Genomic DNA, 18,257 nt, shown 5'->3' with positions numbered 1-18,257 from the left:
ATATATCATCTAGTCAGGTTTAGGTGAAGAGTAGAGTCTTGACAGCTTTGCTGAAGGCTATGTGGGAGGTTTCCGCTCTTAGGGATGGTGGAAGGGCATTCCATTGCAGGACTGCTAAGTAGGGGAAGCTGGTGCCTCCTGCTTTGAATCGCTTGATTTTGGGTACTGTCAGCATCTTAGAGTAGGGTGTTCTAGTTGGTCTGGACAATGCAGCTCTGTGAATTCTTTGGGCCAGATAGACGGTGACTGTTTGGGTGACACGTTTGTGGGTAAGAGCGAGGGTTTTCAAGAGGACGCACTCTTTGATGGGTAGCCAGTGAGCCTGTTTTCTGGCGGCAGATATATGTTCCCTTTAGGGATGCCTATAGCTGCGCAGAGGAACCTTTTTTGGATTATCTGTAGTTTCTCCATATTTTCTGCTGACATACCCACAAAAAAGGCATTACAGTAGTCGAGTCTTGACCCTGCTATAGCTTTGGCAATGGTAAGGCAATTGTCCTTGGATAGGAATGGTCTGGCTTAATTTAGTAGTTTGGTGGGGTATGCTCGGTCAGAAGTGATGGCATTCACTTGCCTAGTCATAGATAGGTTTGGGTCTAGGTATACTCCAGATTTTGGATTCGACACACAGAAGGTGTCTGTCTATAATCGGAGATGATATAGTATTTTTATGTGAGGGGAAGTACACAACATGCTCACCTGGATTTTATTCAGGTGTTTCTTAGATCCTGGGAACAAGTCGAGGGTGACTTTAATCTTCATCTTCCTTCTCCCCCGCAATCCTCTCACCTCTTCTCCATCCTAGACTCCTACCTCCTTTCCCCCCTTCCTTCCTCCCCCACTCACTCCTCTGGCTCCACCCTTGACCTCATCTTCAATTCTTCCTACCCCTCTTCCCCAGTCTCTTCTCTTCCTGTCTATCTCTCCAATCACGTCCCACTCTCTTTCTCCCTTTCTCCTCTCCCACACTCCTCTGCTGCTAATCCCTCCCCTCCAATCTACTCACGGCGTGACTTATGTAACTTCAACCCTACTCTCTTTATTGACACTTGCTCTTCTTCTCTTCCAACTCTCCAAGACTTCTCTTTACTATCCGCGACTGATGCTCTATCCTCCCTTTCCTCCTCTATCTCCTCCGCCCTTGATCAACTTTACCCCCTTTCTCTCTTCCGTCCAACTCAGAAACCCTCTCAACCTTGGCTTACTCCTCATCTCCTCTCTATGCGCCACCTTCTCCGCCGTCTGGAGAGACTCTGGCTCAAACCTCCCTCACTCTCCAACCAAACCTCTCACTTCTCTTACCACTTACTCTACAACTCTTGTCTTACCTCGGCTATATCCTCCTACTACTCTAACCTACTCCAATCTCAAGCCACCCACCCTCGCCGCATCTTCCAAACTCTTTCTCGAATTCTCTCTCCTCCCACTCATGATCCCTCCTCCAATTCCAAGCTCTCTCCTTCTGACTTCGCTAACTTCTTCTCCTCCAAAATTCTCACCCTCAGGCAAAAAATCAACACCCCCTCTGACTTCCCCTCTCCCTCTCTCCCCTCCCCTCCCCTCCCTCATCCTCCATGTCCATCTTCTCACTCGTCTCCCCGTCCGATGTCTCCGCCCTTCTATCCAAAGCCCACCCCACGTCCGCCCCAACTGACCCTCTCCCTTCCCTCCTTATCCCTAAGATCTACCCTCTTCTTATCCCCTACCTTACCTCCTTCTTCAACATCTGCCTCTCCTCAGCAACCTTTCCCGCCGCGATCAAGCATGCTACGATTATTCCTATTCTGAAGAAACCTTCTGCTGATCCACTTCTCACCTCGAACTTCAGACCTATCTCTCTTCTCCCATTCCTCTCTAAGCTTCTTGAGCATCTTGCCTATTCTCAGCTCTCATCCTTTGTCACTACTTTCTCTCTCCTTCCGCCCTCCCAATCTGGCTTCCGTCCCAAACATTCCACTGAAACTGCTCTCTCCTCTATCCTTAACTCCCTCCTCTCTGCTCGCCATGCCAAGCAATCCTCCATCCTCATTCTCCTCGATCTCTCTGCAGCCTTTGACACTGTCGATCATCCCCTCCTTCTCCACACTCTTTCCTCCTTCGGGTTCAAAGGCTCTGTTCTCAACTGGTTATCCTCTTACCTCTCTTCCCGCTCCTTTACTGTATCCTGGGGCGGCCGGACCTCTCCTACCCATCCTCTTGATTATCTCCTCGTTTGGCATCTCCCACCACTTCTATGCCGACGACACTCAACTCTTCCTCTCTTTCTCCCCCTTCTCAACTGACCTTCACCAAAAACTCTCTTCCTGCCTTACTGCCATTAAGAACTGGATGTCCTCCCACTTTCTCTCTCTTAACACTGACAAAACCGAAGTCCTATTCTTTCCCTCCAACTCTCTTCCCCCTCCCTCACCTCCCCCGTTCATTTACTTTCCTCCCTCTAATCTCCCTATCTCTCTCCAAGCTCGTAATTTAGGCGTCCTCTTTGCCTCCTCTCTCTCCTTCTCACAACACATTTCCCTCACTTCTCGCACCTGTCGCTATCACCTCTTCAATATTCTCAAAATCCGTCCCTCCCTCACGTTCTACGCTACCAAACTCTTAATCTCCTCCCTCATCTTCTCCCGCCTCTTCTATTGCTCTTCCCTACTCTTTGGACTACCTACATCTCATCTTGCCCCCCTTAAATCCATCTAGCACTCTGCTGTTCGTACCCTTTGTCTCCTTACCTTTCGTGACTCTATCTCCACCTCGCTATCCTGCCTTGGCTGGCTACCATTCCACGCTCAACTTAAATTTCACTTTCTATGCCTTGTCTTCAAATCCCTCCATGGTCTTGCTCCCCCTTACCTCTCCTCCCTTCTCACTTTCTACTCCCACTCCTGTTCCCTTCAATCTGCTGACCATTTCCTTCTCACTGTTCCTCCTTCCCACTGCGCCTCCTCCCATTTCCGCTCCTTCCAACTCTTAGCGCCTCTGCACTGGAACTCCCTTCCTCTCGCAATCCGCTCCACCCCTACCTTCTCCTCTTTTCGCACTTCCCTTAAATCTCTCCTCCTCCATTCTCCTCCTTGAAACCCCCTGCCCCTCTCCATCCCCTCCCTCCTGACTCTTTCGGCTTGACTATCTCTCCCCCCTCTCCTACCTCCCCTCTCTCTCCCTTCGCTTTCCCTCCTCCAACTCATCACCACTACCCCCCCTTCTCCCCTCAGTTAATTGCTCTTTTCACTGTTTTGTTGAATGGTTCATATTGTAATTTTGCTTCTACCGTTATATTGTTTATGTTTTATGTGCTAAGTGGTTCCACTGTACAGCGCCTTGGTGTAAGGCGCTTTATAAATCAATAAATACAAATACAAATATATTGGGCAGAATTGTGGGGTTACACCAATTTGGGCAAATTTACCTGTACCGAATTAAAATTCTTGAAAACATTGGTTTCATTGCCTAAGAGCACCCCATCTGCACGGTTACTCTTTCAGTTAGAAGTAACCCGAATGGCTTCAAAAGCGTCAATAAGACCTGCAGTGTTCTGGTTAAAAATGTGGAACCAAGTAGGGTTAGAGAAACACACAGACACATTAAATCACATAATGTCCCTAAATGGAGGGACATCTATAGAATGGGTTTGACATGTAAAAAAGACCCTCTCAGAATTGGGCAACCCCCCAAGATCAGCCGTTGGGAATTAAGAAAGTGCAAAGGTTCCTGGTGGCACAAAGGGCAAGGGATTGCTTGGCTATGGATGCTCTTAAACTTAAATTGGGCCCGCCTACCTGGAAGTTATGACCCAAGGTTGAAAATCATACCAAGATGTTATTTCGCCCCACTACGAAAACGCCTTATACATGAGATTGAGTTCGGGGGCTCTGCAGGTGCCTGCTTTCTCTTGCAATTGGAAAGAGACAAACACTGATACATTCCAGTTGTGTGGGGAGGCTGTTGAATCAATGACTCACTTTATGCTGTTATGTGAAAAAATGAAACATCTCGGGTACCTTTATCTAAGACCGTTACTCTGGGAAACAGGGGTAAGCAATACTAGGACAGCAATGTTATTCCTGAGACAATGAACTTCAGTCTTTGTGGTTGCAAGGTATATCCACAGATCATGGCTATTAAAAAAGACAATGTTAAATCAAATAGCAATGGAAGCAGGTAGTCAATGTTAAGGCCAGAGGCTGCAAGCTGGGCTCTCCTCTGAGCTATGATATAAAAGAAAGCCAGTCCATTAGAGATTAATGTTACTTCGACAATGGGCCACTTTTGATAGTTGAGAGGTGCTAAACGATTAAAACTGGAGAATTTTCATGTTACCAATTCTTAATTATGGAATATTGAAAAATGTATGTTATCAATTTTAGTCATTGTATAAATATCTTTTATCCTCTTGATATTTATTGTTTACTGTATGTGTTGACTTAAAGATTTGATGTCAAATAAAGGTTTATTGACTGACTGACATAATAGAGACCACGTGGACAGATGATCGCATATACCACAAATCTGCTTCTACAATTAATAGAATCCTGAATAACCAACGATTGGTAGATATTAATCGTAACCTCCTTACATTCTTGAGTATATTTGCACATTTCACATGTGCCACATTTAAAAAACCCTTTGGGTTTAGGCTTTAGACACATTACTGGTTTCTAAACAGATTTAAGGAACAAAGGGTATAGTTCCTTTTTCAGAGTTGGTGCTCTCGTAAAGACCACATCTGGTTTCTTAGATATATACCCTTGCAACTCAGTATCCAACATCAGTGTTCCCCAATGCTTCTGCAGAATTTTAAACAGTTTCACATTCTCCATGAATACTGTGTCACCATCCTCACAGGACTTATATCTGTAGTCCTGTAAGGATATTTGGCGTGTTACAGCACAGAGTACAGCACTACTGCACAGGTAGCAATTTTTTTTTGATGCAGCACCACCACATGGGTGTGGTGCATTGCTATATGTGTTGCCAGATTAACATGGACATATAAGTAAAGACATGCTATTCAGTCAAAAACGATTTTAACATATAAGATGCAAATCTATTTTTACAGTTAAAAGCACATGTGCACATTCAAAAATGCACACTATTTTTCACCTGAAATGCCTATGGTGCAAGAGACACATTTGAAAATTAATAACTAACATCATTAATAACTAACCTGACCAATAAAACTGCATTTAACATAACCCACTAATAAAAATGTGTCTCCACTGCAGAATTAGGCCTACTCTGAAAGTGAACTTTTAAACGCACATTCATTTTCTTTTCTTTTTCTCTGCTGCTCTGTCCACATAACTACAGGAAGCAAAGGGCTCGAAGGAACAGGAAATCAGTTGGTTACAAATGGTTACTGTAGAAATGAGCCATTGTGTAGTGAGGGAGGAGATGGCATGATTGATTCTGATTGGAGCAGCGTCATAGCAAGTATCATGCTAGAGGCAGTGATTAGAGTTTTGCTGGGGGAGCTTGAGGAGAGGGGGAGTACAATCTAGATTTGGCAGAGCTGGGAGAAGGACCTGTTTCCTGGCTGAAGATTTCCTGCTGCAAAAGCTGAGAATTCCAGGCAATAACCCCGGTTTGAGAACGAAAGACGCTTGTTTTCACTGGGGTTAATCTTCAAGGGAGCCAAATTCAGAAAGAGAAAACTCATGCTGAACAGATAAGGTAATTACAGAAGTGTGGGGGCTGAGTGTGTACGAGAATATTCAGTCAGTGTAGGAAAAGACATTCCTGTGCTTTACTCACATGTTTAATGTTGCAAATTGAGTTCTTGTCTCCGCCACTCTCTTTTCAGTGTATCACAGACAATGCTGTTACTGTGCTATTTTATTTATTTCTGTAAAAAGTGAGATTGTGTTTAAATGCAACTTTTATAATACACAAAAATATTTGAAAGCAGATGGGTGGTGTGTTTTATGTTTACCAATACAGTGCTGATGATGTGGGGAGATGTTTAGACAGTGCAATTGTCATTTTCAAGCTAGCTAAACATTAAATTTGGCGGCAGCCGTGTGCACGATGTAATTCAGTATGAGCAATTATAACTAACTGTGTGTGTTGTAGTTTGTTGGAGGTCTATGAGTCGGCAAAAAAGGGAGGCCCGGGACATAGTTCACTACCGTATATAAGATAGTGAAAATACCACATGATAGCTCGCTGCCGTAGATAAGACAGAGAGAAATTGCCCATGGTGGCACACTAAAAATGAAAATGTGGTGTTCTTGAAATGCAAGCCTGAGGTCTCTCTAGTGATTACACGAAAAATCTAAACAAAAATAAGGGGTTCTGGATATTGGGGCCACAAATAAAACAAGGGAATAATGCATACCAACCACGCATACCAAATACGCATGTCTGTGTGCTGAAATAATGCATGTCCACTGTATTATTGTTGTACGTGGCCCAATCTGAATACAAGGAGTGATTGTTGCTAAGTTATTTTTCGGTGGCAAGAAAATACCGTCAGGCCCCAAATCTCCACAAAATACCCTACATATTTATGGTGCGTTGCAGGCCGGGAAAGTGATCATAGAGTACCTACTGGGCGTGGCAAGCGTGTCTCGCACTGCCATTTGCACATTAAAGGGAACCGATTTTATAATATCAGTGTGCCACTAAAAACGAATTTCAGAATGTCACAAAGGGAAACCACATTCTCAGACCTAGTGCAATATTTAGAGGCAAAGTTGTTTGCACATGGGACTTGGTCGTCGAACAGCACGTTCGAATGGTGTGAACGCATTCAGGGTGAGGTGCAGAAAGAAAAACTAGACAATATTTTTGCAGAAGGCAGCATAATTCAGGTCTGCCTTACAAGATTATTGAATGCAGCCGATAAAAGTGCAGAGAAAGACTGTTTAATACGGCTATGCGGCAAAATATGGTTTATTTTGAATAAGTCCCTGCGAATGCAGGAGAATGATACTCAGCTAATTAACAGGTTAAAGACTGAATTAGATGGGGCAAGTAAAAATCAGGAAATGTTAAGAGCAGAATTGGATGTATGCCAAAAAGACATGCAATTAAAATGCAGAGACTTTGATGCTCAGTTATCCAAAAGCAAGAAACAATTTGAGGATTGTGAGCAAGAATTGGTACACTTAAAACTCTTAGTGGACCACATTAGACAAGATAAAGATGAGGTTGTTTCAGAAATGCAGATTTTACAAAAAGAACATTGTGAAAAAGAATGTGATCTCCAGAGTGCAGAACAAGAAATGATTAAAATGATTCAAGAAAGAGAAGAGAAATAAAGAGTTCAATGAATGCAAAATGCAAATGTGCGACATGCAGGAGGTGATTAATAAGATGAGTGATGAAAACAACTATTTGCAAAATGAAGCAAACAGACTTCTTAAAAAGTGTAAGGACTTAGAACAGCAAATGTGCATTCCCAGGTCCCAGGAGAGGCGGCAGGGTACCACATTCAATGGAGTGGAGGTGAATTCTAGCTCTGCCCAAAGAGCTAGTGCTCCAGTGACTGGGCCGGTGACTGAACTTGGTTGCAGCGCCCTTGGGGGATTTGATACTCCCATTGGGGGCAGCCACCAATCTCATACACCTGAAAACAGGATTGAATCACAAAATAGTGCAATACCATGCATTGCAACAAGTAGCCCCATAAAAATAATGAAATCCATTAAAGCCCTGATCAAACCATTTAAAAAGGGAGGTGAATGCTGCATTGAGGATCACTTAGAAGCGGTGCATGACATTTTTAAAGCACTCCAGATACCTAAGGAACAGTACAGACAATATTTTCATTTAACTTTAGATGCCCCGACGGCCAGCATCATAAGGGGATTAAATGAACAGCAGAATATGACCTGGTTGGAGTTTGAAAAAGAAATTAGGCGTCATTTTTCTCCTTTTCAGTCATTGCAGGAGGCAAAGAAAGTCGCTTACACAATTACTGCTGGACCTAATACATCCCCTCGCCAATTTTTACAAGACTTAAAAAGAGCATTTTCTCGCTTTGATGTATCTTTTGACTCAAATTGCAATGAGTTTAAAACTGCATACTTCTATGGGCTACAGAAAGACATATCCCAATTGGTCCGTGAATTTGACCGTGACAAGTCCCTTGAATGGATTGTACATCAAAGCACAAAACTATATGAGGTACTCTATTGTCAGGGTAGAGAAAGTGATAAAATGAAAGATACTAGACCTAAATCTAAAGAACCCTCAGCCACAGTAATGGAAATCAGGTCAGCCAAAATGTCCCTTGTGTCTGCTCAAAGCCAAGGTAAAAATAATGTGACACCTGAACAAAGGGGTAATCAACAAAGATCGCCATTTCCTGTACCAATGTTCCAGTCACATGATCCTAGTAATAGAGAGAGCTACATCAGCCCTAGGTATTTAGGGGACAGACCCCGGGTAGGATATTGGCGTGATATGGCAGGTATGAACAATAACCAGAGACAAAATCAAGATCAAAGAAATGATGGTCCCTACCAGTCATTGGGGACACAGAGCAGATTTGATCCCAACACCATGATATATGGTAATCAGGATAGGCCCCGATATGTGGATCGATTTACTGATAATGGAAATCAACCTAGGGGCCAGTACCCTCAATCTGAGAGACAGGACATGAGGCAAAACGTGAACTACAATCCACGTCAATACAATGATTCCCCACCAGGGGACTATAATCAAAGGATGGGTGCAACCCGCTCCCCTCCACAAATGAATCAAGAGTTCAGAAACCATCCCAACCGACATCAATCACCTGAGAGGTATCAGAATAGATCCAATCAGGGGGAAAACAACCAATATCGACCTAGGCCACAGAAAGAGGATCCTAGAGAGATGGAAAGGTTACAGTGCCTTGAGGCCCAAGTGAAAATGTTAGCTGAGCAAATAGGAAAGCTCTGTACAGCGCAAAAACAACCTTCCAAAGAGGGGGCTGATGGCCATAGCAATGACCGGGGGGCTTCCGAAAAGTGACTAAGTACTCATGATAACTGCAGTGCCAAAATGATTGCTCTGATATAATTTTGCATAACGACTCTCAGATGCCTAATGGATTAAATGTGAAAGTGCCAGTAAATGAACTTGTGACAGAAAGTGCAAATACTTCTAAAAAAGAGGTACGGTTTAACCTAGAGCTAAATAAAACAGTAAAGATTTGTACAAATAAAAAAGAAACATTAGGAATTCCAAAAGAACAAAGGGACAGATTTAAGAAAAATGACTCATGCATGGGGAATACCAGTGAACAGGGAGTAAGTGGGGATACTATAGCTCCTTCCATGGGCAAGCAAAACAATGACCAAACACAGATAGAAAAAGGAAATACTCAGAAGGAGGGTACAAGTCAATCACCTGAAGAATTCTTTGAGCCACATATTTTTGAAGAGGCTGAAAGGGCTGGTATCACACTAAATGATCACAAATGCACAGAATTAAAAAAATGACAAATTGCTGAATGATGTTGTTACACATGTTCAGTTGGAAGGTTGTAATGTGGTCTCTGATGTTACCCAGATGGATGGGCGAACAGTGGCCACACTCCAAAAAACCTCTGATCATGGAGAAATAAATAAAGTCTCTCGCGCAGAAATGGGTAAAAAGGAGGGAAAAATGTCTTTCCATTTACCAATGTGTTTAGCCAAAAGTGAAAAAGACCTGAGAAAGGTGAGCCCTGAAATCAGTAAGAATTCACATTTCTTATGTGTATTAGAGGAAAATGAGGACAGATATTATACACCCATCACTGTAGAAGAAAAATGCCACACCTTTGCAATGATTGACACTGGCGCACAGGCCACAATTATGTCCAAGGAGCTGGTAAAGAATATCAATGAAGGGAGACCCCCACAGAGTCAGATCACAGTGAAGGAAAATCAAGCCCAGTGCATAACTTTAATGGGGAGGAGGTGCCCATCATAGGTGTAACTGAGGTTGACATAAAAATAGGAAAGCACAGAATGAAACAAGAGGTATTGATCACATCTATTTGTGAAATTCCATTTCTGATGGGGACAGGTTGCCTGAAAAGATTGTCTCCTCTCATAGATGGGGTGAATGGAGTGCTGTGGTCCTTAACCAAAAAACCATTGAGGCCTAAGAAACTAAAATCACAAAACAGCAATATAAATGAATGTCACACCGTTGCCAAAACAAATGATGCTGTGGAGGTATATCTCCAGAATAGCTGCATACCTAGTGTCACTGTTATATTAATGTGTCAAGACAAAATGCAGAGCGACAATGAAAAACTACCTGTACAAATATACTTGGACCCAAGGAAAAATTGGCAGACTGCCATAGATGAGCACACATTACGTTTTTATTTAAAAGAGAAAACATGCAAACAGAATATTGCTCCTAAAACAGATTCAGAAAAACACATTACCACTCTGGCAGAAATACACATGGAAGATGAGCAACCATGGGTTCATGTTGGTATAAATGACTATTTTAAAACAATAAAAGCCACTTTAGCGCTTGGACATGAAATGAGTTTCATTAATGAGAAATTGTTGCAAAAAATAATGGAGAGGGAAGAAATCCCGAGATTTAAGATTAAAAACCAATATGTTTCTGGGTTGGACAGTCCAGACTTTGAAAACCGAATTGCAGGCAGATGCATTGCTTAAAATTAGCATTGGGCAGAAAACAATTTACCATAATGTATGGATAGTGAGTGGAGCACAAAATGAATTTTACATGGGCAATGACATCATGCACAGAATGTGTATGGTGTTATATTTCCTTAATCAAAAAATATGGTCACGCCTAGGTGGTCCGGCACCTGAATTTGAAGACAAAAGAAGGGCTTATCATTGTGCATAACTGGTTCCTTATGCAATCGAATTTCAAATGAGGAAAGATACTATTATTCCTGCATTTACAAAACAGTTTGCAATAACACTGAAATGTAAAAATGGACAGCAGATGAAAGGCTCTGATGCATTTGTATGCCTGAATGAATCTATAAAACAGCAAGGCCTGTATTATGAATACATTCCATTGGTAGACATTGGTGAAGAATCTGTAAAAATTATGGTAAATAATAAAGGTTGTCAGGATATTCATTTAGAGGGAAACTCCCCATTAGGAATGGCCATACAAAAATCACATTATACGGCAGATTTAAATAACATGGTGATTGGAAATATTCCTGAAAAGTATGTAGATGCCAAGGGTGAGTTGCCAGAACACCTGGACTCTCAGCCCAAAGGAATATTTAAAATTCATTCTGTGTATCCTTAACATTCAAATGAGACAGTGTGCTGCCATCAAGAGGATTGCATAATATTTAATTTAAATGAAAATGAAACAGAAAATCAGCCCATTGAAGTGGAAGCTGATATGCCAAAATATTTAAAAGTGGCAGCTTTACAAAAAGACACAGCCACACAGTTAAAGGAAAGCGCCGAGATTGCCTTACCAGAAGATTTTCCAGAATTTTCCAAAATGGTAGAAGAGCAGATCTCCTTAGCGGATGCGTGTGAAAGCAATGAGGATAGGGACAATCTGAGGGAGATATTTATGGAGTTTAAGGATGTATTTGCAAAAGATGCTTATGATTGTGGTTTAACTGATTTACATGTGGCCACACTACCAGAAGGGTGTAGCAGAAATCCAGTGTTTGTACGCCAGTATAGACTACCGCTGGCATGTTTAGAATCATTGGCAGAGATTATTAAAAATTTGGAATCGCGGGGAATCATCAGGCCCATTCATAGCACATCCAATACACCTATTTTAGGTGTGTTAAAGCCAAATGGTCAATGGCGGCTATGTGCGGACTTGAGAGAGTTAAATAAAAGAGTACCAGTATCTAGATGGCCACTGCCATTCATTGATCAGGGCCTAGCTCAGGTACATGGTTCAAATGTATTTACCACATTAGATCTCACCTCTGGATATTGGTGAGTGCCATTGGCAGAGGAGATACAACATTTATTTTCCTTTACATTTGACAGGACTCAATATGCCTGGCTTAGAGCTCCGTTCGGGTACATCAATATGGGGAGTGAAGAAATGGCACAGGCTAAGATGGTCAGAGGTAAATGGTTGGTCAGCACCTGTTTAAAGAACATGACGGTAGTACATTTAAACCATGGAACATACGTGGTTAAACAGGTGAAATATAATGTTTTTTATTTACAGGTTCCAAAGGATACAATTGTGTCAATTGGGGGGTTAACACTGTTTCATGTAACAAATGATGTTTGGGAAAGCCAAGTGGAAAATATCGATTTTTTTCAAAGGGATAATTTTCCAATAGATCCGGATGTGGAATATTTATTGAATCACAAAGAAAGACATGTTATAAAAATGAATTTGAGAAAAAACAATATTACAATTAGTAATCTGGGGATAATAGAAGTGGAAAGATTTAATTGGGGAACCTGGGGGGAACGCTCAATAGTGGGTTTGGCTGTCCTGGTGATAATCATGGGTGGATGGTTGATTGTGCTATCAGTAAAAATGAAAATGTTACTGATTTTACTAGCTACGTCAGGAAGAGAAAGATATCCCAATACACATGCATTTTAAAAGAAAAAAAAGAACAAGTTGTTTTAGGAATTGGCTTGGATCATAGCCAAGTTCTAAAAACAAAAGGAGGGTATATGTAAGGATATTTGGCGTGTTACAGCACAGAGTACAGCACTACTGCACAGGTAGCAATTTTTTTTTGATGCAGCACCACCACACGGGTGTGGTGCATTGTTATATGTGTTGCCAGATTAACATGGGCATATAAGTAAAGACAGACTATTCAGTCAAAAACGATTTTAACATATAAGATGCAAATCTATTTTTACAGTTAAAAGCACACGTGCACATTCAAAGATGCACACTATTTTTCACCTGAAATGCCTATGGTGCAAGAGACACATTTGAAAATTAATAACTAACATCATTAATAACTAACCTGACTAATAAAACTGCATTTAACATAACCCACTAATAAAAATGTGTCTCCACTGCAGAATTAGGCCTACTCTGAAAGTGAACTTTTAAACGCACATTAATTTTTTTTTCTTTTTCTCTGCTGCTCTGTCCACATAACTACAGGAAGCAAAGGGCTTGAAGGAACAGGAAATCAGTTGGTTACAAATGGTTACTGTAGAAATGAGCCATTGTGTAGTGAGGGAGGAGATGGCATGATTGATTCTGATTGGAGCAGCGTCATAGCAAGTATCATGCTAGAGGCAGTGATTAGAGTTTTGCTGGGGGAGCTTGAGGAGAGGGGGAGTACAATCGAGATTTGGCAGAGCTGGGAGAAGGACCTGTTTCCTGGCTGAAGATTTCCTGCTGCAAAAGCTGAGAATTCCAGGCAATAACCCCGGTTTGAGAACGAAAGACGCTTGTTTTCACTGGGGTTAATCTTCAAGAGAGCCAAATTCAGAAAGAGAACAGCTGGAGAAAACTCACGCTGAACAGATAAGGTAATTACAGAAGTGTGGGGGCTGAGTGTGTACGAGAATATTCAGTCAGTGTAGGAAAAGACATTCCTGTGCTTTACTCACATGTTTAATGTTGCAAATTGAGTTCTTGTCTCCACCACTCTCTTTTCAGTGTATCACAGACAATGCTGTTACTGTGCTATTTTATTTATTTCTGTAAAAAGTGAGATTGTGTTTAAATGCAACTTTTATAATACACAAAAATATTTGAAAGCAGACGGGTGGTGTGTTTTATATTTACCAATACAGTGCTGATGATGTGGGGAGATGTTTAGAGAGTGCAATTGTCATTTTCAAGCTAGCTAAACATCAAATTTGGCAGCAGCCGTGTGCACAATGTAATTCAGTATGAGCAAATATAACTAACTGTGTGTGTTGTAGTTTGTTGGAGGTCTATGAGTCGGCAAAAAAGGGAGGCCCGGGACATAGTTCACTACCGTATATAAGATAGTGAAAATACCACATGATAGCTCGCTGTCGTAGATAAGACAGAGAAATTGCCCATGGTGGCACACTAAAAATAAAAATGTGGTGTTCTTGAAATGCAAGCCTGAGGTCTCTCTAGTGATTACACGAAAAATCTAAACAAAAATAAGGGGTTCTGGATATTGGGGCCACAAATAAAACAAGGGAATAATGCATACCAACCACGCATACCAACCATGCATACCAAATACGCATGTCTGTGTGCTGAAATAATGCATGTCCACTGTATTATTGTTGTACATGGCCCAATCTGAATACAAGGAGTGATTGTTGCTAAGTTATTTTTCGGCGGTAAGAAAATACCGTCAGGCCCCAAATCTCCACAAAATACCCTCCAGTCCCCACCCCCTTGTGTTGCAGCAAATCCTTTCTGTTCATTTGCAAACTATGTTCCTTTGCTTGCTGTGCCCGGACAAACTCACCCACTCGTATACTTTGAATAACACTAGACTTCTGTGAACTGGAAGTCGAAAGTACTGAGTTCACCTCTGTTGGCTTACGGAATGTTCTTGTTAGGATTCTATTGACTTTAACATATCAGTGTACATCCAAAAAGTCAATCTCTTGCACATGAGAGTGCATTACACATTTTTAAAAATTGCATTGTATCTCTCAAATAGAAAGAGAGTTTTGGTACTTCCTGACTAATAATACTGTCTATGTATTTGGAATACTTTTCAGTTACCCAACCAATTCCACTTACAGTTGGTCTCCTTTCTGGTATTGTATCCAAGACCTTATGCACTTTTGGCAGGAAATACACTGTGGGGGTTCTTGGTTTTGTTGTTGTTAAGAACGTTTAATCTTCCATGAACCTTTGTGAACGATTGTCTATTGAGATATAAAAATATTAAATAAAAATTTAGCATTTATATAGCGCTACAAACGTTCAGGCATCTGAGCTCAGCTTATTATTACCCACGGTGTGTGGTGTTTGTTTATTGACCTTGTAAGGATGAAAGGCTGAGTTTGGCCCTGCCGAGATTTGAACCTGTGTCACCAGGCTCTGCAAAGATGTCGAAGCAAGTGATCTACTTGCTGTGCTATCGGACCAGATCTGTGTAAGGACATTGTTAACCTATAGACCTTTGTTTGCTATTTCCTTGTGAGATATAAGGATCATTTTGAACCTATATATTGGGTCTTATGCAAAAGTGGCTTTGAACACTAATGTGTTTTTCTATTTTTTTGTGCCTGAGGGCTCAAGGCATGCCCTTTTGACCACTGCAGCTGCTCATAGTTTTAAAATGTGGGTGTCAGCTCAGTGGGGGTGACCCCAATTCATACATCAAGCCAATATGATGACATTGTGCCTGGGGAAGTCTTCATTCTGTTTATGATTTTTTCCTGTTACAAGAATACTGTTATTTCCACTTGCTTTGACTGTGTGGGTGGTTCATGTACTTGACGTGATGGATGTGGATGGGCTGGTTTTGTACTTTTAGTGTTATGGGGTAAACACAGTTTGCCATTCACAGACACGCATTCCCAGGGTGTTGTTATGGGCAAGCTGGATTGGCCCTTTTGCATCAAGGAAGGGCATCAGGGATGTGGTTTCACTGTGTGTGATCCAGAGGGGTTGCAGTTCAGGTGAAGATTCTTTTTACAACCTGATTGAGTATGCCCTGCCCCTGTGGCCTTTGGCCTACTAAGGGAATGGGTTGTGCCTGTGGATAAGGGCAGTGTCCCTCCTGCAGCTCTACTGCTATGCAATGATGTGTGGCAATATTGTGCAGGACACAACATGCCATGAGGATCTTGCGTACTGGAGGGGGTGGATATAGCAATATGCCACCTGAGTGGTCAAGGAAACAGAAGCGTGACTTGAACACCCTGAATGCGCACTTTCCCTGGGTCCTAGGAGCTATGTGTGTTATGTTGTAGCTTGCCTTATCTGGGGTGGCTGGATCCCTGAATAGTGGCAATAGGAATGGTGAGAGTGGGTTGGCAATGTCCCCTGCAAAGCAGGAAATTGTTGTTAGCATTGATTGACATTGCTTGTTTTTCTGTGTGTCATGTGACTGCTTGTATTTGCTTGATAGCTGATACTCACCCGCCAGCTAGGTATTTTCAAATGCTCCTGATTCAAGGGCCTGGTATATGGGGGAGTGGCAGTAGATATAGCTGTCATGCATGCTTCCCGGGTAATTTGCATTGACATGTATAATGTGCCCCTTGGCATCAGAGATCACCTGCACATTAATGGAATTCCAAAGTTTCCGGTTGCGATAGATGTGCTCAGTCTCTCAGCACGGCTGGAAGGCTACATGGGGGCAGTCAATGGCTCCCAGGACCCGTGGAATGTGTGCAATTGCGTAGAATTCCTGCACACTCTCTACCTTGCCAGCAGTGTGCTGGAGACATGGGGGACATAGTGGAATGTCCACCACTGAGAAGTTTGGATGCATTGGAGCTCTTTCAGTTCCTTGAGGCTGCTGAGTCCAAAGATAGCCAAAGACAGCCTGGAGAAATTGGGCATGGCAGTGGAGAGGCCTGTTTCAATGGTGGATTTTGTGTCTGCAAACTTGCCTACCATCATGGAGTCAGCAGCAGAGGCTGATGTCCGTGGGAGGGTTGTAGACTGCTAGCCTATGACAATGCACTCACTGTGACATGCCCGTTACTGGCATCCTGGCTTGATAGGCCATGCACACGTAGTGGATGTATTCCTGATGGACACTTGGAGTGGTAAGAGGAGTTGGTGCATGCAAGTGCCCAATGAGGGGAGGTCCTGCAAGAGATGGCCAGCGATATTCATTGCCTGGTGGAAAATGTCATCAAAGTTCTACCTATAGGTAATTCATGCATGATGGGTTTATTGCCTCATGGGACATCCTGAGGCAAGAGATGGACACCTTGAGGCAAACCCTGCATACATAGCTGTTGGTATCAAGGAAAAGGTGTTAGGCAGAATCACATGCAGTACCCTTTGGGAAAACGACATGCAATTAAGACTACAAGTGTCAGTACAATTTCACCTTTGGTGCAAGCCTGTACTACACAGTTATGTGGTAGCAGGGGCTGAGCAGCCAGACATGTCTCAAGAGTTGAGTGAGCAGTAGGACAAGTTACACAAAAGACCAAAACATACAGTGTTTCAAACCAACACTTACTCAAGGTTTCTTGGTAAAAGAATATATATTTATTTACACAGTCAGTTTGAAAACATTACACTAGCAAGAGCAGCTCAATATCATATACTTAATACACCACAAATACACAACCAATAAGTACTGAACAAGTTCAGCTCCCCTGAAGTGGGAGCAAAATTGCACAAGAATCAACAGCCCAAATACTTTGATAGGCAGGGCAAAGGGTTTCAGTAGACTACAACCAGCAATTCAATTCAATAGGCCTGGGCCAAAGTCAATTGTTCAGAGTCTTTGTAAAGGATAGAACAGTTCAGATAGTAAACAGTTAAGTGTTTGCCACAGAGTTTAGAAAAATTTGGTTAGGTGAAAAGTTAGACGAATGATTAGGAAAGGACAATCCTTCAAAGTTGGGAAAGTTTCACAAACTTTCGCAATGGCCGAAAAGATTTCCGGACTGCGTTTTCACAGAGCTGTAGGAAGAGCTGTAGCTGAGGCAGTTGTTCCTGGCAGTTCGAACAGATCTCACTGTTCCTGAGCTTCAGTCGTGGGGACTAAAAGGAGGACGTCAGAAGGTTCCTGCACTGCCCAGGGATGAGGCCACAAGCTTGGCAAAATGTTGGTTTAAGGTGTGAGTGCCTTAAAGACCACAAACTGGTATCCTTCCCACTGGGTATCCGGTTTTCGACAGCACTCTGCAGAAAATTCGACCAGGAGGGGACGTTGTGTCCAGCCGGCTTACGAGTTGGTTGTTCACACCAAACTCAAGGGAAGACGTTAACCTTGAAGGGCTTCTCTGCCGATGGAGTTTCAGGCAATTCGGGCCTGCAGCACGGTTTCCTGGTTGTCCAGGAGTTGCAGCAGTCCTCTTCCTTCAGCTCGTCTTCGGTTCTTTCGTTCCAGTGGTCGAATCTGCTTTCCAGGTCCCAGAGACCTGCTTTTAAACAGTTTCCCCCATTCATTCCAGCATGGCTGTCACTCACACAGCATGGTGGCTGTCCTTGCCGGACAGCGAGCCGGCCAATCACGCCGGAGTGCATTCAGGTCCCCTAGGAGACTAAGCACAGGGAGTTTTGGGCATCTCCCTCTCATCCTGTCGACCTCAAACACCCTGGTGCCAGAGGAGGGCTTCAGCACTGAAGCCCACCAAAGGCCAACGAACAAAGTGACCAAACCTGGTTTGGCACGTAGAGACAAACACAAGAAGGACCTTTCCTAAAAGAAATGGCGAAAAAAGTCGACCCAA

This window comes from Ambystoma mexicanum, chromosome 2q, assembly GCF_040938575.1.
Source record: "Ambystoma mexicanum isolate Mex_15411 chromosome 2q, UKY_AmexF1_1, whole genome shotgun sequence".
Lineage (NCBI taxonomy): Eukaryota > Metazoa > Chordata > Amphibia > Caudata > Ambystomatidae > Ambystoma > Ambystoma mexicanum.
The sequence above is the reverse complement of the archived record's forward strand: the minus strand, read 5'-3'. Positions refer to the sequence as shown.